General features: G+C 36.3%; 1 protein-coding gene across 5 annotated transcripts in view; it reads left to right on the forward strand.

Annotated features, from left to right (window-relative positions):
- The window catches only part of DKK2 (dickkopf WNT signaling pathway inhibitor 2), a 577,744-nt gene that overhangs the window by 199,192 nt on the left and 353,360 nt on the right, over window positions 1–25,192 (forward strand). For 4 of the 5 annotated variants that reach the window (XR_013827949.1, XM_079919360.1, XM_079919361.1 and 1 more), the window contains one exon: window positions 19,239–19,307. The exons of the other annotated variant lie outside the window; for it this stretch is intronic. The gene's annotated coding sequence lies outside the window, so the exon portion shown is untranslated. The remainder of the gene's footprint in view (window positions 1–19,238; window positions 19,308–25,192) is intronic. 5 annotated transcript variants of the gene reach the window in all.

The following is a 25,192-nucleotide window of genomic DNA, read 5'->3' on the forward strand; positions in this document are numbered from 1 at the left end:
ATACTTTTCGGTGGACTAGACTTGAACTTCTTTGTTAAAATTATTTCTAAGTGCTTTATCTTTCTGAGGCTATGATAAATAAATTTGTTTTCTCAGTTTTTTGGGGGGATTGTTCATTACTAGTATATATAAATGCAACTGATGTTTGTATATTGATTTTATATCCTATGACTTTGTGGATCTTGTTGATTAGTTAACCCCTTTCTGTGGATTTCATAGGATTTTGAAAAATATATAAGATCACATTATCTGCAAATTGAAATAGTTTTACTTCTTTCATGCCAATCTGGATGCCTTTTATTTCTTTTCCTTGCTCATTTGACTTGGCTAGACCCTCCTTTCCAGTGTTGAACAGAAATGGTAAGAGTGGATATCCTATCTTTTTCTTGATATTAGAAGGAGAGGATTCAGCATTCATCATTAACTATGATGTTAGCTCTGGGTTTTTTCATAGATGTCTTATCAGGCTGAAGAAGTTCTATTCTCTATTCTCACATATTCCTAGTTTGTTGAATGTTTCTATTATGAAAACATTTGTCAAGTGCTTTTTCTTCATCTGTTGAGATGATCATGTGGTTTTGTCCTTTATTCTATTAATATGGTATTGATTTTCAGAAAACAACCTTGCATTTCTAGGGTAAATCCCACTTGATCATGCTGTATAATCCTTTTTGTATATTGCTAGATTTAGTTTGCTAGTATATTGTTGAGGATTTTTGCATCTACTTTTATGAGACATATTTGCCTGTAACTTTCTTTTCTTGTGATGTCTTTGCTTCCTTTTCTTATCAAGTTAATACTGGCCTCATCGAATGAGTTAGGAAGTATTCCTTCTTGTGTATTTTGTAAAGAGTTTGTATTAATTATTCTTTAAATGCTTGGTAAAATTAAAAAGTAAAACAATCTGGGCCGAGCCTTTTATGGTATGATGCTTTAAAATTAGTGATTCAATCTTTTTATTTGTAATAGATCTACTCAAATTTTCTATTTCTTTTTGGGTCAGGTTTGGTAGTTGAGTGTCTTTTTAGAAATTTGTTCATTTGTTATCTCATTTTATGGCATAGAGTCATTCCAAGACCTTTAAAATTACATTTAATTTTACATTTTACATATTGAAGTAAAATTGCATATATGAATTGCTCATGTTTCAGCATACAGTTCTAGTTCTATGATATTTTAACAAATTCATATAACCTAAACCATATGAAGATACAGAATGTTTTCACTATCTCAGGAATTTTCCTCATGCCCTTTCTCAGTATATTCCCTTCCTTTTGCTGAAGGTAAATATTATTCTGATTTATATCATAATAACTTAGTTTCCGTTCTCAGGAAATCACTAATCTGCTTTCCATTACTATGAATTAGTTTGATATTCTAGAATTTCATATAAATGGAATCATTATGTACTCTACTTTTTCTGACTTCTTTCCCTCAGCATAACTATTTTGAGACTAATTTATGTTGTTACATGTATAAGTAGTTTATTCTTTTTATTGCTGAGTAGTATTCCATTGAATAGATATACCACAAACATTCTCTCTTCCTTTGCAAAACTCTTCCTTTGTAATCACTGAATCCTCTTTCCCTCCTTCCCTGATTTTTTGGGCACTGGGCTCCATCTTAGTCTCTTTTATCTTTTCCATGGCTGAGCTTCCATCTCCCTCAATCTAATCTTCTAGCTTATACTTTTCTTTTTAAACATCTTTATTGGAGTATAATTGCTTTACAATGTTGTGTTAGTTTCTGCTGTATAACAAAGTGAATCAGCTATATGTATACATATATCACCATATCCCCTCCCTCCTGCATCTCCCTCACACCCTCCCTATCCCACCCCTCTAGGTGGTCACAAAGCACCGAGCTGATCTCCCTATGCAATGCAGCTGCTTCCCACTAATGATCTATTTTACATTTGGTAGTGTGTATATATGTCAGTGCTACTCTCTTACTTCGTACCAGCTTATCCTTTCCCCTCATCGTGTCCTCAAGTCCATCCTCTACATCTGTGTCTTTATTTCTGTCCTGGCCCTAGGTTCATCACAGTGGATTGTTTTTTGTTTTCTGAATTCCATATATATGTATTAGCATACAGTATTTGTTTTTCTCTTTCTGACTTACTTCACTCTGTATGACAGACTCTAGGTCCATCCACCTCACTACAAATAACTCAATTTCATTTCTTTTTATGGCTGAGTAATATTCCATTGTATATGTGTGCCACATCTTCTTTATCCATTCCTCTCTTGATGGATACTTAGGTTGCTTCCATGTCCCGGCTATTGTAAATAGAGCTGCAGTGAACACTGGGGTGCATGACTCTTTTTGAATTATGGTTTTCTTAGGGTATATGCCCAGTAGTGGGATTGCTGCGTCATATGGTAGTTCTATTTTCAGTTTTTTTAAGGAACCTCCATACTGTTCTCCATAGTGGCTGTATCAATTTACATTCCCACCAACAATGCAAGAGGGTTCCCTTTTCTCTACACCCTCTCCAGCATTTATTGTTTGTAGATTTTTTGATGATGGCCATTCTGACTGGTGTGAGGTTATACCTCACTGTAGTTTTGATTTGCATTTCTCTAATGATAAGTGATGTTGAGCATCATTTCATGTGTTTCTTGGCAGTCTGTATATCTTCTTTGGAGAATGTCTTTTTAGGTCTTCTGCCCATTTTTGGATTGGGTTGTTTGTATTTTGATATTGAGCTGCATGAGCTACTTGTAAATTTGAGATTAATCCTTTGTCCATTGCTTCAATTGCAAATATTTTCTCCCATTCTGAGGGTTGTCTTTTTGTCTTGTTTATGGTTTCCTTTGCTGTGCAAAAGCTTTGCACTTTCATTAGGTCCCATTTGTTTGTTTTTGTTTTTATTTCCATTACTCTAGGAGGTGGGTCAAAACGGATCTTGCTGTGATTTATGTCACAGAGTGTTCTGCCTGTGTTTTCCTCTAAGAGTTTTATAGTGTCTGGCCTTACATTTCAGTCTTTATTCCATTTTGAGTTTATTTTTGTATACGATGTTAGGGAGTTTTCTAATTTCATTCTTTTATGTATAGCTGTCCAGTTTTCCCAGCACCACTTATTGAAGAGGCTGTCTTTTCTCCATTGTATATTCTTGCTTCCTTTATCAAAGATAAGGTGACCATATGTGTTTGGGGTTATCTGTGGGCTTTCTATCTGGTTCCATTGATCTATATGTCTGTTTCTCTGCCAGTACCATACTGTCTTGATTACTGTAGCTTTGAAGTATAGTCTGAAGTCCAGGAGCCTTATTCCTCCAGCTCCATTTTTCTTTCTCAAGATTGCTTTGGCTATTCTGGGTCTTTTGTGTTTCCATACAAATTGTGAAATTTTTTGTTCTAGTTCTGTGAAAAATGCTGTTCATAGTTTGATAGGGGTTGCACTGAATCTGTAGATTGCTTTGGGTAGTATAGTCATTTTCACAATGTTGATTCTTCCAATCCAAGTACATAGTATATCTTTCCATCCGTTTGTATCATCTTTAATTTCTTTCATCAGTGTCATAGTTTTCTTCATACAGGTCTTTTGTCTCATTAGGTAGGTTTATTACTAGATATTTTATTCTTTTTGTTGCAGTGGTAAATGGGAGTGTTTCCTTAATTTCTCTTTCAGATTTTTCATCATTAGTGTATAGGAATGCAAGAGATTTCTGTGCATTAATTTTGTATCCTGCTACTCTACCAAATTCATTGATTAGCTCTAGTAGTCTTCTGGTAGCATCTTTGGGATTCTCTATGTATAGTATTATGTCATCTGCAAACAATGACAGTTTTACTTCTTTTCTGATTTGGATTCCTTTTATTTCTTTTTCTTCTTTGAGTACTGTGGATAAAACTTCCAAAAATATGTTGTGTAATAGCGGTGAGAGACAAGCAACCTTGTCTTGTTCATGATCTAAGAGGAAATGGTTTTAATTTTACACCATTGAGAACGATGTTGGCTGTCTGTTTTGTCATATATGGCCTTATTATGTTGAGTTATGTTTTCCTCTTAGAGCTTTATACTGTCTGGCCTTACATTTAGGATTCTTCAATATACACAAATCAATCAATGTAATAAACCATATTAACAAATTGAAGGAGAAAAACCATATGATCATCTCAGTAGATGCAGAAAAAGCTTTCAACAAAATTCAACACCCATTTGTGGTAAAAACTCTCCAGAAAGTAGGCATAGAGGGAACTTACCTCAACATAATAAAGGCCATATTTGACAAACCCACAGCCAACATCGTTTTCAATGGTGAAAAACGGAAACCATTTCCTGTAAGATCAGGAACAAGACAAGGTTGTCCACTCTCAACACTGTTATTCAACGTAGTTTTGGAAGTGTTAGCCACAGCAATCAGAGAAGAAAAAGAAATAAAAGGAATCAAATTGGAAAAGAACAAGTAAAACTCTCACTGTTTGCAGTTTCTCAGTGGTGAAAAACTGAAACTATTTCCTCTAAGGTCAGGAACAAGACAGTTTGTCCACTCTCACCACTATTGTTCAACATAGTCTTGGAAGTTTTACCCACAGCAATTAGAGAACAAAAAGAAATAAAAGGAATCCAAATCAGAAAAGAAGAAGTAAAGCTGTCACTGCATGCAGATGACATAATACTATACATAGAGGATCCTAAACAGAATCCTACCAGAAAACTACTAGAGCTAATCAGTGAATTTGGTAGAGTAGCAGGATACAATATTAATGCACAGAAATCTCTTGCATTCCTATACCCTAATGATGAAAATCTGAAAGAGAAATTAAGGGAACATTCCCATTTACCATTGTGACAAAAAGAATAAAATACCTAGGAATAAACCTACCTGAGGAGACAAAACACCTGTATGCAAAAAACTATAAGACACTGATGAAAGAAATTAAAGATGATGCAAACAGATGGAGAGATATATCATGTTCTTGGATTGGAAGAATCAACATTGTGAAAATGAGTGTACTACCCAAAGCAATCTACAGATTCAGTGCAATCCCTGTCAAACTACGAACAGCATTTTTCACAGAACTAGAACAAAAAATTTCACAATTTGTATGGAAACACAAAAGCAATCTTGAGAAAGAAAAATGGAGCTGGAGGAATCAGGCTCCCAGACTTCAGACTATACTACAAAGCTACAGTAATCAAGACAGTATGTTACTGGCACAAAAACAGAAAGGTAGATCAATGGAACAGGATAGAAAGCCCAGAGATAAGCCCACGCACATATAGACAATTTATTTTTGATAAAGGAGGCAAGAATATACAATGGAGAAAAGACAGCCTCTTCAATAAATGGTGCCGGGAAAACTGGACAGCTTCATGTAAAAGAATGAAATTAGAGCACTTCCTGACACCATACACCAAATAAACTGAAAATGGATTATCATATGGTTTTTATCCTTCAATTTGTTAATATGGTGTATCACATCAGTTGATTTACGTGTATTGAAGAATGCTTGCATTCCTGGGATAAACCCCACTTAATCATGGTGTATGATCTTTGTAAAGTGGTGTTGGATTCTGTTCGGTGGTTTTCTTTTTGTTTTTGTTTTTTTGCAGTATGCGGGCCTCTTACTGTTGTGGCCTCTCCTGTTGTGGAGCACAGGCTTCAGACACGCAGGCTCAGTGGCCATGGCTCACGGGCCCAGGTGCTTTGCAGCATGTGGAATCTTCCCGGACTGGGGCACAAATCCGTGTCCCCTGCATTGGCAGGTGGACTCCCAGCCACTGTGCCACCAGGGAAGCCCAGTTTGGTGGTATTTTGTTGAGGACTTTTGCATCTATGTTCATCAGTTATATTGACCTGTAGTTTTTTTTGGCAACATCTTTGTCTGGTTTTTGTGTCAGGGTGATGGTGGCCTTGTATAATGAGTTTGGGAGTGTTCCTCTTTCTGCTGTGTTTTGGAAGAGTTTGAGAAGGATAGGTGTTAGCTCTTCTCTAAGTGTTTGATAGAATTCACCTATGAAGCCATCTGGTCCTGGGCTTTTGTTTGTTGGAACATTTTAAATCACAGTCTCAATTTCAGTGCTTGTGAATTGTCTGTTTATATTTTCTCTTTCTTCCTGGTTCAATCTTGGAAGTTTGTGCTTTTCTAAGAATTTGTCCATTTCTTCCAGGTTGTTCATTTTATTGGCATATAGTTGCTTGTAGTAAGTTCTCATGATCCTTTTGGTTTCTGCAGTGTCAGTTGTTGCTTCTCCTTTTTCATTTCTAATTCTGTTAATTTGAGTCTTCACCCTTTTTTTCTTGATGAGTCTGGCTAATGGTTTATCAATTTTGTTTATCTTCTCAAAGAACCAGCTTTTCATATTATTGATGTTTGTTACTGTTTCCTTCATTTCTTTTTCATTTATTTCTGATCTGATCTTTATGATTTCTTCCCTTCTGCTGACTTTGGTGTTTTTTTTGTTCTTTGTTCTCTAATTGCTTTAGATCTGAGGTTAGGTTGTTTATTTGAGATGTTTCTTGTTTCTTGAGGTAGGTTTTATTGCTATAAACTTCCCTGTTAGAACTGCTTTTGCTGCATCCCATAGGTTTTGAGTCATCGTGTTTTCACTGTCATTTTATTCTAGGTTTTTTTTGATTTCCTCTTTGATTTGTTCAGTGATATCTTGGTTATTTAGTAGTGTATTGTTTAGCCTCCATGTGTTTGTATTTTTTACAGTTATTTTTTCCTGTAATTGATATCTAGTCTCGTAGCGTTGTGGTTGGAAAAGGTACTTGATACAATTTCAATTTTCTTAAATTTACCAGTGCTTGATTTGTGACCCAAGATACGATCTATCCTGGAGAATGTTCTATAAGCACTTGAGAAGAAAGTGTATTCTGTTGTTTTGGGGTGGAATGCCCTATAAATATCAATTAAGTCCGTCTTGTTTAATGTGTCATTTAAAAGTATGTTTCCTTATGTATTTTCATTTTGGATGATCTGTCCATTGGTGAAAGTGGTGTTTTAAAGTCCACTACTATTATTGTGTTATTGTTGATTTCCCCTTTTATGGCCCTTAGTATTTGCCTTATGTATTGAGGTGCTCCTGTGTTGGATGCATAAATATTTACAATTGTTATATCTTCTTCTTGGATTGATCCCTTGATCATTATGTAGTATCCTTCTTTGTCTCTTCTAATAGTCTTTATTTTAAAGTCTATTTTGTCTAATATGAGAAATTGTTCTCCAGCTTTCTTTTAATTTCCATTTGCATGGAATATCTTTTGCCATGCCCTCACTTTCAGTCTGTATGTGTTGTTAGGTCTGAAGTGGGTCTTTTGTAGACAGCGTATATATATGTCTTGTTTTTGTATCCATTCAGCCCGTCTATGTCTTTTGATTGGAGCATTTAATCCATTTACATTTAAGCTAATTATCAATATGTATGTTCCTATTACCATTTTGTTAATTGTTTTGGGTTTGTTATGGTAGGTCTTTTCCTTCTCTTGTGTTTCCTGCCTAGAGAAGTTCCTTTAGCATTTGTTGTAAAGCTGGTTTGGTGATGCTGACTTCTCTTAACCTTTGCTTCTCTGTAAATGTTTTAATTTTTCCGTTGAATCTGAATGAGATTCTTGCTGGGTAGAGTAATAGTGGATGTAGGCTTTTCCCTTTCATCACTTTAAATATGTCCTGCCACTCCCTTCTGCCTTGCAGAGTTTCTGCTGAAAGATCAGCTGTTAACTTTATGGGGTTTCCCTTGTATGTTATTTGTTGCTTTTCCCTTGCTGCTTTTAATATTTTTTCTTTGTACTTAGTTTTGATAATTTGATTAATATGTGTCTTGGCATGTTTCTCTTTGGATTTATCCTGTGTGCGACTCTCTGTGCTTCCTGGACTTGATTGACTATTTCCTTTCCCATATTAGAGAAAATTTCAAGTATAATCTCTTCAAGTATTTTCTCAGTCCCTTTCTTTTTCTCTTCTTCTTCTAGGGCCCATATAATTCGAGTGTTGGTGCATTTAATGTTGTCCCAGAGGTCTCTGAGACTGTCCTCAATTCTTTTCATTGTTTTTTATTTCTTCTGCTCTGTGGTAGTTATTTCCATTATTTTATGTTTCAGGTCACTTATCCATTCTTCTGCCTCACTTATTCTGCTAATGATTCCTTCTAGAGAATTTTTAATTTCATTTATTGTGTTCATCATTGTTTGTTTGCTGTTTAGTTCTTCTTGGTCCTTATTCAACGTTTCTTGAATTTTTTCCATTCTATTTCCAAGATTTTGGATCATCTTTACTATCATTATTCTGAATTGTTTTTCAGGTAACCTGCCTATTTCCTCTTCATTTGTTAGGTCTGGTGGGTTTTTGCCTTGCTCCTTCATCTGCTGTGTATTTCTCTGTCTTTTCATTTTGCTTAACTTACTGTGTTCGGGGTCTCCTTTTCACAGGCTGCAGGTTTGTAGTTCCTGTTGTTTTTGGTGTCTGTCCCCAGTGACTAAGGTTGGTTCAGTGTGTTGTGTAGGTTTCCTGGTGGAGGGGACTGGTGCCTGTTTTCTGGTGGGTGGTGCTGGATCTTGTCTTTCTATTGGGAGGACTGCATCCAGTCGTGTGCTTTGGGGTGTCTGTGAACTTAGTATGATTTTAGGCAGCCTCTCTGCTAATGGGTGGGCTTGTGTTCCTTCTTGCTAGTTGACTGGCATGGGGCGTCCAGCACTGGAGTTTGCTGGTCATTGGGTGGAGCTGCATCTTAGCGCTGAGATAGAGATCTCTGAGAGATCTCTCACCAATTGATATTACGTGGGGCTGGGAGGTCTCTTGTGGTTCAGTGTCCTAAACTCGGCTCTCCCACCTCAGAGACTCAGGCCTGACACCAGGCCGGAGCACCAAGACCCTGTCAGCCACACGACGACCAGACCAAGTGCAACCAAAGTTGTGATACTTATTTCCCTTTTAGGAGTCCACATGGTATTAAGAGGCACCATGGGAGGAGTATATTAGTAGCTACCATGTCCTGGGTCCTGTGGATTACTTTTTCCTTTAGTGGCATCACCTCCCGGCAGGTCCTGAGGAGACCAGGCTCCTGTCAGAGAGAACTGGATCCCACAGTGTTCCAAAGCTAAAGCCCCAGTGGCTCCTGAGGAGACCCAGCTTTCGTTAGTGTGGACTCGACCCCTGGTTGTCCCAAAGCCTGGGCCGTCAGCATGGACTCAGCCCTGTGTGTCCAGAAGCCAAAGCCCCAGCGGGTCCTGAGGAGATGGGGCTCCTCCTTTAGCTTATTCTTTTTCCATTACTCATTATAAAGAACAGATATGTAAGTCTGTATGAATTTCCCAAAGGATGATATTCTGAGTATAGGAATCTAGGATGGGCCTGTAGCTTAGAGGTGCTTTTCTTTATGTAAGTTCTTGGATTCTCAGAACTGTGGGATGTACTCTTTTAAACTTCAGGGTGCATTGCCTCAAAAACCATTTTGGGAAAAGCATGGTATAGATAATAAATAAATAAAATATCCTTCTAGTTACTAGTCTTTGATATGCCAGGTGTGGTTTAAGGAACTTTTGGTAAATCCTGGATATGGAGCATTAAGGCAGATCTGTTATCTATTATTAGGGCGTAGATATAGGAAGCCCATTTTTAGATGGTTTCCTCCCCCCTGGGTATCTTGAACTGGGTGTTAAAGAGTGGAACATATGTTTTAGATGTAGAAATTCATGAATAAAATGGCCTTTGGGTAAGCCTAGGTATTTTAAACATCTGGTCCTCAAATGCAGAAATCAACTTTCTATTCCTCTTGATGTAAGAACCGTCACGTAGGTGGGGGAAATTCCAAGGCCACAGCAATAGCCTTCTAACTGATCTCATTGTCTTCATTCTGTCTGCATATTATCATATTTTAATATTTTTATTTTTCTGGAACACAGACATGACTGTTTCTTCCTAATTTAAAACATCGTCTTTGACAGTCTTCTGTTTCCTTTAGAATAATGTTCAATTCCCATTACTTGGCTTTAACTGCTTATTTCCTGTCACCCTCTACATCTTCTGCAACTCTCTGTTTTAAGCAATATGGCTAGCGTGTGTATTTTCCTATCTCTGTAATTTTGTTTCTTCCATTTCCCCTGCCTAGACTATCTTTTCTTACTCCTGAAATTATATGCATCTTTCAGTACTCAACTCCAACGTCACCCTCGGTGAACTCTAACCCTGAGTTTTTTCCACATCACAATTATCATCTCTTCTGGCCCTTCAGTAGTTATAACAGCTAGCATTTGCTATTCACATACCAAGAGGTAGGTACTATTATTATATTTGTTTTTAGTTAACAGACCCACACCTGGTAAGTGACAGGACTCAGTTGCAGTGTTTCTCACTCCAGCGCTGATACTTTTATCATCTATGATGCAAGCACCTTGTGTGCCTTTTATTATGGAACTTATAACTGACTATATTGCATTTTACTTCAAAAAATATTTGCTTTGAGAGTAGAAATTTTACTCATTCACCAACTGTCCCACAATGCCTTGCAGAAGGCCCTTCATCACAATATTTAATAAATAAAAAAGCATGTTTTACATATTCTTTCTGCTTATGCCAGGCAACATTTCAGACTAGCCTAAACAAAAGAAAGAAATCTGTTTAGGCATAATAATTCTATAGAAATATTAGGCATGTTTCTGAGCCTAATAGATCTCAAGAAACCGAAAAGTAAGAAATGAGAAAGGCATCAGAAAATAACACAGCCATGCTCTGACTCTGTCTCTCTAAGGAGTTCCACGGTTTCCTGCGTCCTCTTTTTGAGCACATTCTCTCTCTCTCTTCCTCTTATTCTCACTCTCTCTCTTACTTTCTGACAGGAAATGGTGATTCTATTCACGCAGTCACATTTTCCCTATGCTCCACTGCCAATGATTGACTGTCTGGAGTTCCGTGTTCCCAATTTCTATTCATGAAAGAAGAAATCTAAATTTCTTCAAATTTCAGGCAGGTACTCATCCTTGGTCCACCTACCTACAGCCAGAGAACAACAAGAGGTACTACCAAAATAACCTCATAGTTGTAGAGACAGTTCTCAGGGAAGGGAGGAAGGACTTAGGCCAAGAAGCAGAAACCTCTAAATAGTATCTACTCCAATAAAGTAATGTTCATATGTTAATAAATTAATGTTTTATTTGCTATGTTTTCCATGTGTTATTCTGGTAATAATAATCTGCTTTGTTGCTTCTTAATTGAAACTGTGGACAAGAAAAGGCAATGAGTTTGAATATTTCAATTCTGGAGCCCTTAAATCTCATTAAGCAAAACAACAGCAGAAGCATTATGATGTCTTTGTCTTGAGAGAAAATGTTGTCCATGTTGCCTGTATGTTTCAAAATACTTTGTACTTGATGGCTGGGATATTTTTAAAAGTTTTAATTATGCAGTGTAATCTATGCTTTCGGTGTTAATAAGGGATAGGATACCAGGCAGTGCCATACTGACTTTTAAGAGGTCTCTAATCTTTTGAAGGAACATCTAATCCCTTAAAGAAAAGCCCACTTGGATGCAGAGGGCATAAATCCTTCTCAGTATATCTCTCGAGGTTTTATCAAAAAATATGTATAATCTTACTTGTCTCTGTCAAGCAGTGAAAAGAAGTTGTTTTTCTCACTGCTTACCTCCTTAGTAAGTTGGTGGTTCCTCATATAAAGGATTTTACCCCCCATTTGGGTAAAGTGTCAGATATTTTCCATCATTTCAGTGGGAACGGCAGCCAGATCACTGCAGAGTGAGCCATGCCAAAGTGAAGGATGTCCAGGAGTGGACCACAAATTGCCTCTCAGGATTTTGTATCATAGTGTATTAATTGAGTGCTGACAGTGTGTTTGCCTCTCTGTTAAGTGAGGGAGAAGAAACAGACTCAGCTTTTTGTGTTCAAGGTCTGAGTCAGTCAGACACTATAGGGTAGGTTGAAATACTCTGATGGATATATCTCAAGAACGAGCTGCTTTACTTTCATGGTATAATTTCTTCTCATGCAATAGGGAAATTATGGTTTAATAGCATTAAAAAAGTTGAAGTTCAGAAAAATTTTGAGAGATGAAAAGTAGTTGCCTAATGAAAAAAAAAACCCTTTCTTGTCCTCTAACTCCTATCTTCTCACCCTCAAACTGTATACTAGAGTAATTTGGCTTGTTCTGTGTGTAGAAGAAAATAACCCTCAGAAATGAATCCAAATTCATTTTAGCTCCCTGGAGATTTGTGGTTCTTCAATATTAGTGCAGATTCCTTGCCTATGTGATAGGAGATGAGGTTGGGTAAAAGCCAAACTGAGTCTTCGTAATATAACCATGCCTTGCAAATGCCAATTATTCTAATTGGATTACTTCTCCTGTTAACAAGTTCCTTTGCTTTCTTAGACAGTTATGTAGGCAATTCTTCCAGTCTCATATGACCCAGATGTTGTCTGTATAAGGATAAAAATGTGAACAAATCTTGAAAAACTTGACACAACTTTAGATGGTTAGTTTCTTTTGAGTTTTTCAGATAAAAAAATACTTATGACCGTCAGGTAATATCATATTCCAAATTTTCCTTGTAGCAAGACCTTTTTTATTATCTCTTGATGCAGAAATTAAAGATATAATTTCTTTTGCAAACAAACTGTTTATCTTCTACAGTGAATCAAATGATTCACAAGTAATTTAAGTTGTGATTGAATTTTCTTTTTATGGAAACAAAATTCTGGCTGAGATTTTCTTGCTTTTGGCTCAATAGTCATATATTTCTTGTGTACCTATCATGAACTGGGTCTGAACTTGGAGCTAGAGCATATCTTCATTTTATCACCGTGTTTTCCACACTTAAATTAACATCTCAATAAACAGACACGATTGCACTCCTAATAGACGGCGGCAAACTTAATTCATGGATTTTACATATCCATCTTTACTGTAGCTCTAATACAGAACCAACCTATTTCAAGCCATTTTCTTGATCCTTTCTATGATAAAACTATTCTAGCCAGCAGAGCTGTTGTGGGATTTGAGCTTGTTGTAAGTTGACTAGTATGGATGTCAATCCAAAGGCCACTCAATATAGCAGAGCAGCCCTTGGGATTTGGAACACTTTGGATTCTTCCTCCAAAAGCATCTATAATGAACAGAGTTATTTTGAAAGCATTCCCTGCAGTTCATGCCTAATTCAATCATCTGGGAATAGGAAAGCAGATCTCTGTCAATACACCACTAACTTGGATTTCTGTGGTATTATGCACAATCTTCTCATTTATTTTTACAGTGATAGAGTGGTTTCTGAGCCAAGTTCTGCAGGCGTTTGGAGGAGAAGGAACAGGTTTTAGATGGTTCCAAATTCTTGAGGTGACAACTGATGTTTTTTATTTTCTTGTTCTTCAGAAATGAAAACAAACACACTAAACTATGCACCTTAGATCAGAAGGATGCAATTCTTGACCTCTTGGCTCTTTTTGGCAAAAATCAACTCCTTTGATTCAAGAATGTTTTTTTTCTACCACTGCCCTTTAAATTCTTTGCTTCTCTAGCTTTTTACTAATTTGCTTTATTACACTGAACCAGAAAATTAGAAACTTAATTACATAGGAGAAGTAGATTATAAGACCTAGCAACATTAATCATGAAAATAGTATCCATCATCCCCCTTAGCTTTTGCTTAGCAATTTCATAGAAGTGACTGCTTCCTATTAACACCCCGTTTTCCTAGAGAAGGTAATATAGAAAGGGATTCCGATTTCTGAAGCTTTTGTTAGTTCTCAGATATACGTGCAAGAAATTATTATATGCTGGGCTTCCCTGCATATAATGGGAGCTGCCTGCCAATGCAGGGGACACGGGTTCATGCCCCGGTCCGGGAAGATCCCACATGCCGCGGAGCGGCTGGGCCCGTGAGCCATGGCCGCTGAGCCTGCGCTCTGCAACGAGAGAGGCCACAACAGTGAGAGGCCCGCGTACCGCAAAAAAAGAAAAAAAAATTACTATGTTCAAATGAGATTAGTAAGTACATGCTGATTTTTTCTTTTTTTATGCTGATTTTTGTTAAAAAAAATACCCTGTTATATAAACAAAAAACATCAGTGATCTAACACTTTTCTTCTTATTTATTCACAGTCTTTCCCCCAAATCCTTTTCTCTCTTATTATTATTTTTTTAAATTATTAACTACAACTTTCAGCATTTACTTTGTCGTTGAGATAAACTGGTGACAGGGTGCATTTTAGACCAAGCAAAATATGCATTGACTACATAGATATTAAAGAGTGAAAATGATGGTAAGAAACATTTCTCCAAGAAGCCTAAATGAATAAAAATGCCTAAATAAAAAAAAACTTCATCACGAGAAATTCTTTTCCTTCTGTGAAATGAAATCCCATCAAATTACTTTCACTGCAACTATTTTGATGACTTAACAGTATTAATTTTAACAAGTCATTTCCAAATAGAATGTATCACAAATATTTCTTTCAGCATCTAGCTGAATTAGAGCCATGTAAATGGCATTTTGCAGTATCTAAGAGCAATGTAAGGAGTAGAAAGGGTTTATGTTTCTGTAACAGAATTGAAAATACCAAGAATAAAGAATAAGCTTTGTGGGCTTCCCTGGTGGTGCAATAGTTAAGAATCTACCTGCCAATGCAGGGGACACGGGTTTGAGCCGTGATCCGGGAAGATCCCACATGCCGCGGAGCAACTAAGCCCCTGCGCCACAACTACTGAGCCTGCACTCTAGAGCCTGCGAGACACAACTACTGAAGCCTGCACACTTAAAGCCCATGCTCGGCAACAAGAGAAGCCACCGCAATGAGAAGCCCATGCACTGCAATGAAGAGTAGCCCTCGCACACCGCAACTAGAAAAAGCCCATACACAGCAACAAAGACCCAACGCAGCCAAAAATAAATAAATAAATTTATTTTTTAAAAAAAAAGAATAAGCCTTGTTTCCCAGGAATAAGCAACTACGGAGGAAATTTTTACTGCTCTAGGGTTCTATATTATCCAAATATTTTTAGGACAATATCTGGGAATTCTGACATAGTGGGGAAATTAGATGTTGGTATATGGAAAATCACTTCTAAGGCAAAGAGAATGAGAGAAGTTCTTTGATTATTCTTTGTAAATTTAACCCCCTCGCCTATATTTATCTTACTTTTGCCTCCAACTTTGTGGTGCAGCTCCTGAACTGAAAATTGAAATTGCTTTAACTTCATTTACGGATCAGAGACAAATCCTTTTTTTGTTTGTTTGTTTGTTTTTATTTCTGAGATATACATTTTAAAGTAATAACTAGAATTATGACTTATAACATTATACTAGAACATATAAGATTTTTAGAAATTTCATGTAATGTCTGAAACATTTATATTAACATATTTCCATACAAATAACACAAAGAAAGTTTAGTATTAGTTGTTTATTTTTGTTTGTTTGTTTTTTGTACTGTAGGTTCTTATCAGTCATCAATTTTATACACATCAGTGTATACATGTCAATCCCAATCTCCCAATTCATCACACCACCATCCCCACCCCACTGTGGTTTTCCACCCTTGCTGTCCATACGTTTGTTCTCTACATCTGTGTCTCAACTTCTGCCCTGCAAACCAGTTCATCTATACCATTTTTCTAGGTTCCACACACATGTGTTAATATGCAATATTTGTTTTTCTCTTTCTGACTGACTTCACTCTGTATGACAGTCTCTAGATCCATCCACGTCTCAACAAATGACTCAATTTCTTTCCTTTTAATGGCTGAGTAATATTCCATTGTATATATGTACCACATCTTCTTTATCCATTCGTTTGTCGTTGGGCATTTAGGTTGCTTCCATGACCTGGCTATTGTAAATAGTGCTGCAATGAACATTGGGGTGCATGTGTCTTTTTGAATTATGGTTTTCTCTGGGTATATGCCCAAGTAGTGGGATTGCTGGATCATATGGTAATTCTATTTTTAAGGAACCTCCATACTGTTCTCCATAGTGGCTGTATCAATTTACATTCCCCCCAACAGTGCAAGAGGGTTCCCTTTTCTCCACATCCTCTCCAGCATTTGTTGTTTGTAGATTTTCTGATGATGCCCATTCTAACTGGTGTGAGGTGATACCTCATTGTAGTTTTGATTTGCATTTCTCTAATAATTAGTGATGTTGAGCAGCTTTTCATGTGCTTCTTGGCCATCTGTATGTTTTCTTTGGAGAAATGTCTGTTTAGGTCTTCTGCCCATTTTTGGATTGGGTTGTTTGTTTCTTTAATATTGAGCTGCATGAGCTGCTTATATATATTGGAGATTAATCCTTTGTCCATTGATTGATTTGCAAATATTTTCTCCCATTCTGAGTCTTGTCTTTTTGTCTTGTTTATGGTTTCCTTTGCTGTGCAAAAGCTATGAAGTTTCATTAGGTCCCATTTGTTTATTTTTGTTTTTATTTCCATTACTCTAGGAGGTGGATCAAAAAAGATCTTGCTGTGATTTATGTCAGAGACTGTTCTGCCTGTGTTTTCTTCTGAGAGTTTTATAGTATCTGGTCTTACATTCAGGTCTTTATTCCATTTTGAGTTTATTTTTGTGTATGGTGTTAGGGAGTGTTCTAATTTCATTCTTTTACATGTAGCTGTCCAGTTTTCCCAGCACCACTTATTGAAGAGACTGTCTTTTCTCCATTGTATATCTTTGCCTCCTTTGTCATAGATTAGTTGACCATAGGTGCGTGGGTTTATCTCTGGGCTTTCTATCGTATTCCATTGATCTATGTTTCTGTTTTTGTGCCAGTACCATATTGTCTTGATTACTGTAGCTTTGTAGTATAGTCTGAAGTCAGGGAGTCTGATTCCTCCAGCTGTGTTTTTTTCCCTCAAGACTGCTTTGGCTATTCGGGGTCTTTTGTGTCTCCATACAAATTTTAAGATGATTTGTTCTAGAGAAAAATCCTTTTAATTTTAGTTTTGAGTTTACAATATGGGAATGCATAAAAATAAAAGATTAATGGAATTAAATTTAACTCTAGAATAAGATAGTAAATGTTTGACACATAAATCCCAGAACATTAGGTCTCAAGTAGATTCAAAATTAGTTAATAATAGATGTTCAAAGTAATAATGATAAGAGCAAGGTGGATCAAATTTTATTGTTTTAAGACAATGATTTTGTGCCAGAATTAGCTGGGGCTATCTGAGGCAGTCCTTATATAAAGCTATAAGCTTGTTGATGAAGTAAAGTCAGATAAAGGGGATTATACCTCAGATGTTTTGACATAATCATCGTCATTAAAGGATAAAGGCCACTAAATAATCACAATCCACCTCTGCCACTCTCTCCCACAAACCCAGGATAATTCTTTTGAACCAAAGTTGAAAGCTATTACTGCATTCTCTTGCTTCACCTGCTGAAGTTCTGGTAGATTTAGAAAACTGGCCTTCTACCTGATTTTTTCTTGAGATAGACCACATGTATCCCTATGAACATAACACTTGTCAACTTAACATTGAGTTAAAATGTCTAGAACCCTGTTACACTTGAAATGGCTCTTCTAAATAATTCCCCCACAAAATATAACCAGAAAAAGCTGTGGCATGTACCTTGGGATCTGCAACCCTGAATACCAACAAGAGAGTGATATAATTTTTGTTAAGTGAGTTGTCCCGGTGCCTGGCTTAAAAGATGACCCAGAGAACACAGAGGTATCATGTTTCTATTTTCTATGGGATCTCTTCTTCTTTCTTGACCTCTTCAATTTCAGTATCTTTTCTTGAACTGGGCAATAATCAAATTTTGAAAGGCACAGGTCACGCTACCAGTAAAGGCACTCTGCTCCCCTTTTTATTAGTGTGGACTTACTCCAATAAGGGGCCCCTGATTACTTGTCAGCTAGAGGTTAAATTTGATTTATCAAATAGTTTTAGCATGTTGAAAAATAAAATGAAATAGGATCCCAGAACTTCATAAAAATGGTACCCAATAGAATCCTGTCAGAGGAAAATTTCAAAGGGTAAATTAGCAAAGTGAATTACACCTTTTATTCCAATGTCTAGGGACATTATAATTCTGTTCTACCATCCAGGAAGGAGGAACTCGTAGCTGATGTTCAGTCATTCTTGGCTCGGCAGACCACAGGGGAGCTGGTGTTCCTCTATGCTCAAAGTCTTGCATTGGTGCTGATTTAGGATATACTCAGTCTTGGGCTTGGGCCCATACCAGGGAAGACATAAATTGACACTTCATCTTCCCCTTTTCAAATTTGCAGCACTAGGTTTGGTGGGTTTGATGTTGAATTGGTCTTTGGAGGTGAGAAAAGAGAAGGATTTATTTGTCTGGAAATAAATTATTAGTCACAGCCTCTTTGTGAAAGGAAGCGTGACTATTTGACATCAAGTTCAAGACACATTAGCATTCTATACAGAAACAGTTATAAGCTGACTTCTTTATAGGTGTGATATTTGGATATGCTGCAGCCAATGTCTTGAACATTTTTTTACTTCCTCTTTTTATTGCTGAAAAATGAGAAATCAGTAGGTCTCCGTGACCCAAAAACCAGGAGTTGGGGCATACTCAAGCCGACTAATGTTGAAATGTCGCTTCAACAATCACAGTGATTGTAATGATAACTAGTGTTATGTTTTATAGTTTAAAAGTACTTCTAAATAAACTGTGGTACATCCAGACAAGGAAGTATTATTCAGTGCTAAAAAGAGATGAACTATCAAGCCATGAAGAGACATGGAGGAAACTTAAATGCATATTACTAGATGAAAGAAACCAATGTAGAAAGGTTATATACTGTGTATTTCCCACTATATGACATCCTGGGAAAGGCAAAGCTGTGGAGACAATAAAAAGATTGGTGGTTGCTGGGATTAGGGAAGCAGAGAGATGAATAGCTGGAGGACTGAGGATTTTTAGGGCAGTAAAACTATTCTGTAAGATACTACAGTGGTGGCTCCATGTCAGTATACATTTGTCAAAACCCATAGGACATGTGACATAAGAGTGAACCCTAGTCTAAACTATGGTTTAATGATGTGTCAATGTGGGTTCATCAGTTATAGCAAATATACCACTGTAGTGTGGAATGTCAGTAGTGGTGCAGGTTGTATGTGTAGGAACAGAAAATATATGGGAACTATGTACTTTCTGCTCAATTTTTCTGTGAACCTAAAATTGCTCTAAAAAATTATGTTTACTAATTTAAAAAAGTACTTCCTGTATTAATCTTAACAATAATACTATGGTATGGTTAAAGCATGTTATTTTCACTTTCAACAAATACTGATTGAATGCCTACTTACTCTTCTAGGCACTGGGATCAAGGTAGCACATGGTCCTTGCTCCATGGAAGTACACAGCTCTGTTGATTTGACTACTGGTGAGTTTGACTTAAAATTCAGGCCCAGTTCTTTTAACTCTACACCTGATAGTCTTTCTACTACATTTCACAAGTTCCTTGTGACTGAGTCTCAGTGGGCGGAACAGAATATTAAAGGATATGAGATTAGTTTAGAGTTAAGTGGTCAGCAAAGCATTCCCAATTAAACAGCATAGGAAAAAGGACATCACAGTATGAGATACTATACCTAGACTGGGGGAAATCACTGTGAACTGTGCAGATACCTAAAAAATACTGTTTGTAAATATGAAATATTGAAAATGGAGAAACTTTGCTTTACGATATGATGGTGCCTTAGAAACAGTCTCTCTGTAGATGAATTGCATTCACACTATAGAAAAGAGTGATTTTCGGAAGTATTTCTAGTATTTCCATGGTAGATTTGACTAAAAACGGTCATTTATAGCTTGGCTGTACAATGGATCTTTTTTCTTTTGAAAATATGTCTTTTCTAATAGCCTATCTGGAAGAAGTTTAAAGGGAATATGTTAATAGATACTTAACTCTATTTTAACAGACATTAGATGTGTTCAAAGGTCTTTTGTCCAAGTTGGTCTAGATCTCACTAAGGTTATTTTCAAATACAGAAATTCATTTCATCGACATCGTTCCTTTATCATCAAGATCTACCCCTGCTTTGGTTGAATTAAATATTTTTCAAAACCATAATTTAATTATTTTTGAATCATCTATTGAAAAACCCTACCTTAAAAATGGAATTAAGTCCAGATTAATTATAATAGAAAAAACAAAAACAAAAACCTTGGCATTTCTTTTGGGTTACACCCTAGGGTTTTCCAATTTTATCACATTATAAAATAAACTCAATTTCTGTGCTCATTATTAAGTAACACTGACTTCTAATGTTAGGTGGTAGAAAGAGCTTTGGAGTCAGAGCTGCTTGGGTTTGAATCCTGACTCTGCATTGCCTGCAGGAAGTTGCTTAGTTTCTCTGTGAATTCTGTAATTTCACTTTAAAATTGTATTAGTAATAACTGCTCTCTAAGGATTATGTGAGCCCACCAACGTAAGGCATATTCCTTGGTAGAGAGGATTTATCAGGACACAGTTTCCTATTTATTATCACATAAATCCAAGGATAGAATTAGTATTATTTTGGCTTCTCTTGATGATACAGAGATGTTTTTGGTTGGTTGTATATTAGCTTTTTTAGGTTCTCACTGTGATGGTATTTTTATCGTCTCCTAATGCAGGACTTGCTTAGGGATCTCTGACTTCCTCAAAGATATCACAGAGCACTCCTGGCATCACATACTCAGTCTCTGAGCTTGATTGAATTTACATTTCTGCCTCCTAGAGACAAAGATTCTCTAGAAAGACTTCTTACCACTGAGGCAGAGGCAGGAGGGAGGAAAGAATTAAAGAGGTTTAATAGCAGCTTCTTACCAGATTACTTTCTCTTTTTCTCCTGATGTTAGTCACTATTGCTCCAAGTTTTAAATTTCATTCCAAGTCTTACTTATTGCCCATGGCTTGCATTTCAATAGCAGAACAGTTAGTGCTGGGATTATGGTTATTGTTCTTTTACATAATCCTGCCCTTCTGGCATCTTGCCAAAGGTGCTTATGACTTTACTACAATACAGACATGTGGTTACTTCACAAAAGTCTTAATCAGTGTTCTGGTGTTTTTCCTCCTTATTTCCACTGTCATCTTCCTCTCTCTGTAATATGCCATACAACATTCATCATTCATGGGTATCTCTTTACAGAGTTTAGAGCTAAACTCCTGCTTTTCATATTAACCAAACTATACAATGGCTGAATTTCAAATGTTTAACACAATTTTTTCCAGGAAGTAGTTTAATTCTTGGTGAGGCTTAGTCAAGGCATCCACTTATGCTTTTCTTATTTTTGGTAACAAAGAGGAGGGAGCATTCTGAAAATTGAACTTTCTGGAGGTGTGAGCTACAACACAAGCAGAGAACCAAAAAAATTACCAAAAGAAAAAAAATCAGTAGACATCAGTTTTTGTGAATCATATTCATTTTCCCTCCAAATTAAAAGAAAAATTAAGTTTTAGAAATTGAAAAAACTTACAGGAAAGTACAACCAAAGAAGTGTAATATAATAATCATTCATTTTCCCACCAGCAAGAATGAACCACCATTGACATTCTGCTTCGGTTTCTTCCCATTTTCATTATTTTCTGTTTTAATGAAAAATCACTTTACCATTTTTGTAAAATTGATATGGCTATATGTCCATACTATGACTCCAGACAATGCAGAAAAAGTAAAATTAAAAAGATTGAAAAAAATTCAGTCGCTCCCGCCACTTGAAAACAAACATCATTAACATTTAGTAAACATCATTACAGACATCTTTATATTCACATAATATAGAGAAAAAAGATGGAGAAGGTATAAGCAGTTTTATAAAAGTTAGATCAGGTTATTGATACTATTTCTGATAAAAACTGATATAAACTTTGAATTGAATTAAATATAAGACAAGCTGAATTGAAATAAAAAGGAATTAAAACTTCATATTATGGATCTATACACAATATATTTTTACATATATATAGACAAATATATATGTATATCTACCTAAATCTTCATCACAAAAGATATTTTCCCTAAAATATCCTGCAAGGTAAAGAAAATAGATAATGGAAAAATGTGAAGAAGTTGGAGACACTGTTGTTAATTTTTTTTAACTATTTGCTTAAATATTAGATAGTAGTGACTGACTCCCTGAGTAAAAGTATTACCAAAGTCAGATTTGGCTGCTCATTGCTTGAAAGCCAAATGCTGGTAGGAACAGAAAGGTTGCTTTATTCAGGAGGCTGGCAACCTGAGGAGATGGTGGACTCATGTCCCAAAACCAACTCTGAAGATTCTGCTTGACCAAGAAAGTTTTTAAAGGGAGAATCATTTTGGGAGGGGGTCAGAGTCTTCATTAACTTCCACTATGTGCACACTTTCTTCTGATTGGTTGGTGGTAAGATAACAGGGCAGTGTTCCAGGAATCCTGTGCTCAGCCTGAAGTCAACATCCTCCACCTGGGTGGGGGCCTTAGTTCCTGCAGAAGAACTCATGATATATGCAGAAGAACAAAGGATACATTGTTATGGATATTTGCTGAGGAGGAACCAGGACCCTGCTCCCACCTTGTTTCTTGACTGCTCCTCCTCTGTTTCTGCATTCCCTCCCTTCCCTGATGAGCAACTGTTTGAGTCTATGCTTTGGAATTCAGAGATGGTCAAGGAGGCTGAATGAAGCCCATTTCCTGAAAACAAGAAACAGGGGACACGGAAAGGATCTGTACCTAAGAGGGCCCCCACAGGGTCCTGCTCCATTTCAAAAGGGATGAGTGTTAACTGATCCCATAGTCAGTTTTCCTAGTTTTACTTCATTGTCCAGGCTCTTAATATCCATTTGTTTCAGTAACCATATTTCTCATAGTATCTTAAAAATTAACTCTGTATTTTTAGCTACTATCAGGACTTCGTTATTCCTGAGTTATTTATTTTGAGTTTTCTTTTGAGTAGATATATTTGTCAAATAGATTTTTGAAAGGCTCATGGATTATATATTCCTTAAATTCTTTCATATTTGAAAATGATTGCCTACTTATTGGCCTTATACTTGAATGCCATTTCAATTAAGCACAGTATTCATGGATCACACTTTATTTCTAAATTTTATAGATATTACTCTATTATCTATTGGCATTGAATACTGCTGTGGAAAAGCTTGAGACCAACGTCATTTTTTTCCCTTGTAAATGATTTACTTCAAAGCCTGGATGCTTACAGAATTCTTTCCCTATTTCTTCTTAAAGAATAGAACCTTAGCTTGTGTGTTTGTGTGTGTGTATATGTGTGTGTGTATATATATATATATATATATATATATATATATACACACACACACACAGCTAGTATATATATGTCAGTATTGTAATTTCTGGATCATATTGCACTTATTTTTCCAATGGCAAGTTCAATTTTTTCTTCATTCCAGAAAATTTTTCTTTTATTACATCATTAAATAAAAATTTTATTCCATTTATTGGATTTTTCGCTTTGTGGGTAACAGTTATCCTTAATTAGATCATCTTTGCTTTTCTTATTCATTAATTTCTCTCTAAATGCTATTATCTCTTTTTTTTCATGTGCATCCTCTGTGATTATCTCAAGCTTTTCCTCTGTGACAATAATTAGCTTTCTAGATGTGGTAACTATTGAATCGGTTGCTCTTTGAAATCTATTTATAAATTCTAAAATTATTTTGTTTTTGCCCTTAATATTTTATGATTGAATTTCCCTTTCAATGTCATATGCCATTCTAATGGTTTATCGTTGGTCTTTAAGCTTTTATTATATTGAATTTATGTTCTTATTAAATTATAAGAAATTTTCTTGAGTTATTCTAGTTCACATCCTTAGTCTTTTTATGTCATCTCTTTCTCTTTCTCTCTCTCTCCCTCTCGCTCCCTCTCTTGTATTTTCTCTGCTGTTTCACAGGGTTTTGTTCATTCTTGAATGACTTTGTCTAGATATTCAGTTTGCTGTTATATAGAGTGAGTGACTTTTTGATTCTCTTCCAACATTATTTGTGTTTTCCAAACTACATGCTATTGGGGGAAGAGAGGGAAAGCAGAAGAGGAGAGGAAGAGAGGAGAGGGAGCATTTAGTCTTTGTTAGAATACCTGGGCTCTGTTCTCTCTGCTGAAATATTTTGAACTTTCAGATTATTTCTCACATGGGAGTAGTAGTAGAACTCTCACTTCTGTAAGAGAAAGTTAAAGCCATTTTTTAGCCTTCTGCACATCCTACTACGTCTTAGGAAAAAGAACAAGAGAAGGACATACATCTAATGTCCTATCTAGACCTAGGGTATTAATAAAAATTCTTATGACTTTATCTTTCAACAGCATGAGTTGTGGGAGGTGTGGCTGTGGTTAAATTGCTGAGCACTGCTGAAGCATTTTCTGTTTCTTTTACTGGTAGCTGGGTTTTGAAGATATTGTGTCTTTGTTGTAGATTGCCACAGATTCTTTTCCTGTCTCTAGGCCCACCTCTTCCCAATGTGGCTTTGCAACTCCTGTCAAGAAGGTAGCATTTATTTCACTACCCATTGAATCTAGGCTTTGCCATGTGCTTGCTTTGGTCAGTAGGATGTTTGTAAATATGGCATGAAAAGCACCTGAGCAGTGAGGTCTGTTACTTCTTGCTGTTCTTGGAACTCTATGGCTGCTATATGTGGAAGTCTAGACTAGCCTGCCAGAGGATGAACAGCATGTGGCCCAGTTATCCCAATATCCTGTATGACAACCTGCCAGTTGCCAGACATGTGAGTGAAAGATCCTTGATCACACAGTAGATCAATAAGCTAAATATAAACTTATGAAAAAACCCAAGAGAGATTAGCCAAACTGTCTAAGATCAGAACAGAAAGTTGACACAGATGACCCAAAGAATCGTGAGCTAAGTAAATGGTTGTTATTTTAAGACACTAAATTTAGATTTGTTATGCAGCAAAAGCTAACTGATCCACTACTTTTTGTTACTAGTTACAGGGAGAGGAAATTTATCTCTAAAATGGAGATAAGTAGCTCGTTTGCAATACTTAGTTGGTTAATGTTGTTAATTAGGACACTTCTGAATACTAATTGCGATATAAACCAAGCCAAAATTACTTGTTTGTAACCCACCTTCCCATAAGATAAATTTAGAGACTTCATACATTTAAAACATTGTGCTAGACACATCTATATTCTTTTGAAAGTCCAGACAATCAAAAGGATACTTCTGACTTTTTTTTTCTAACTGGGACATCTCTGCTTTAGTAATCTTGTGCTTCCAATTTCATATGGGCAAAAAAAAAAAAAGAT

Source organism: Stenella coeruleoalba, assembly GCF_951394435.1.
Source record: "Stenella coeruleoalba genome assembly, chromosome: 4".
Taxonomy (NCBI): domain Eukaryota; kingdom Metazoa; phylum Chordata; class Mammalia; order Artiodactyla; family Delphinidae; genus Stenella; species Stenella coeruleoalba.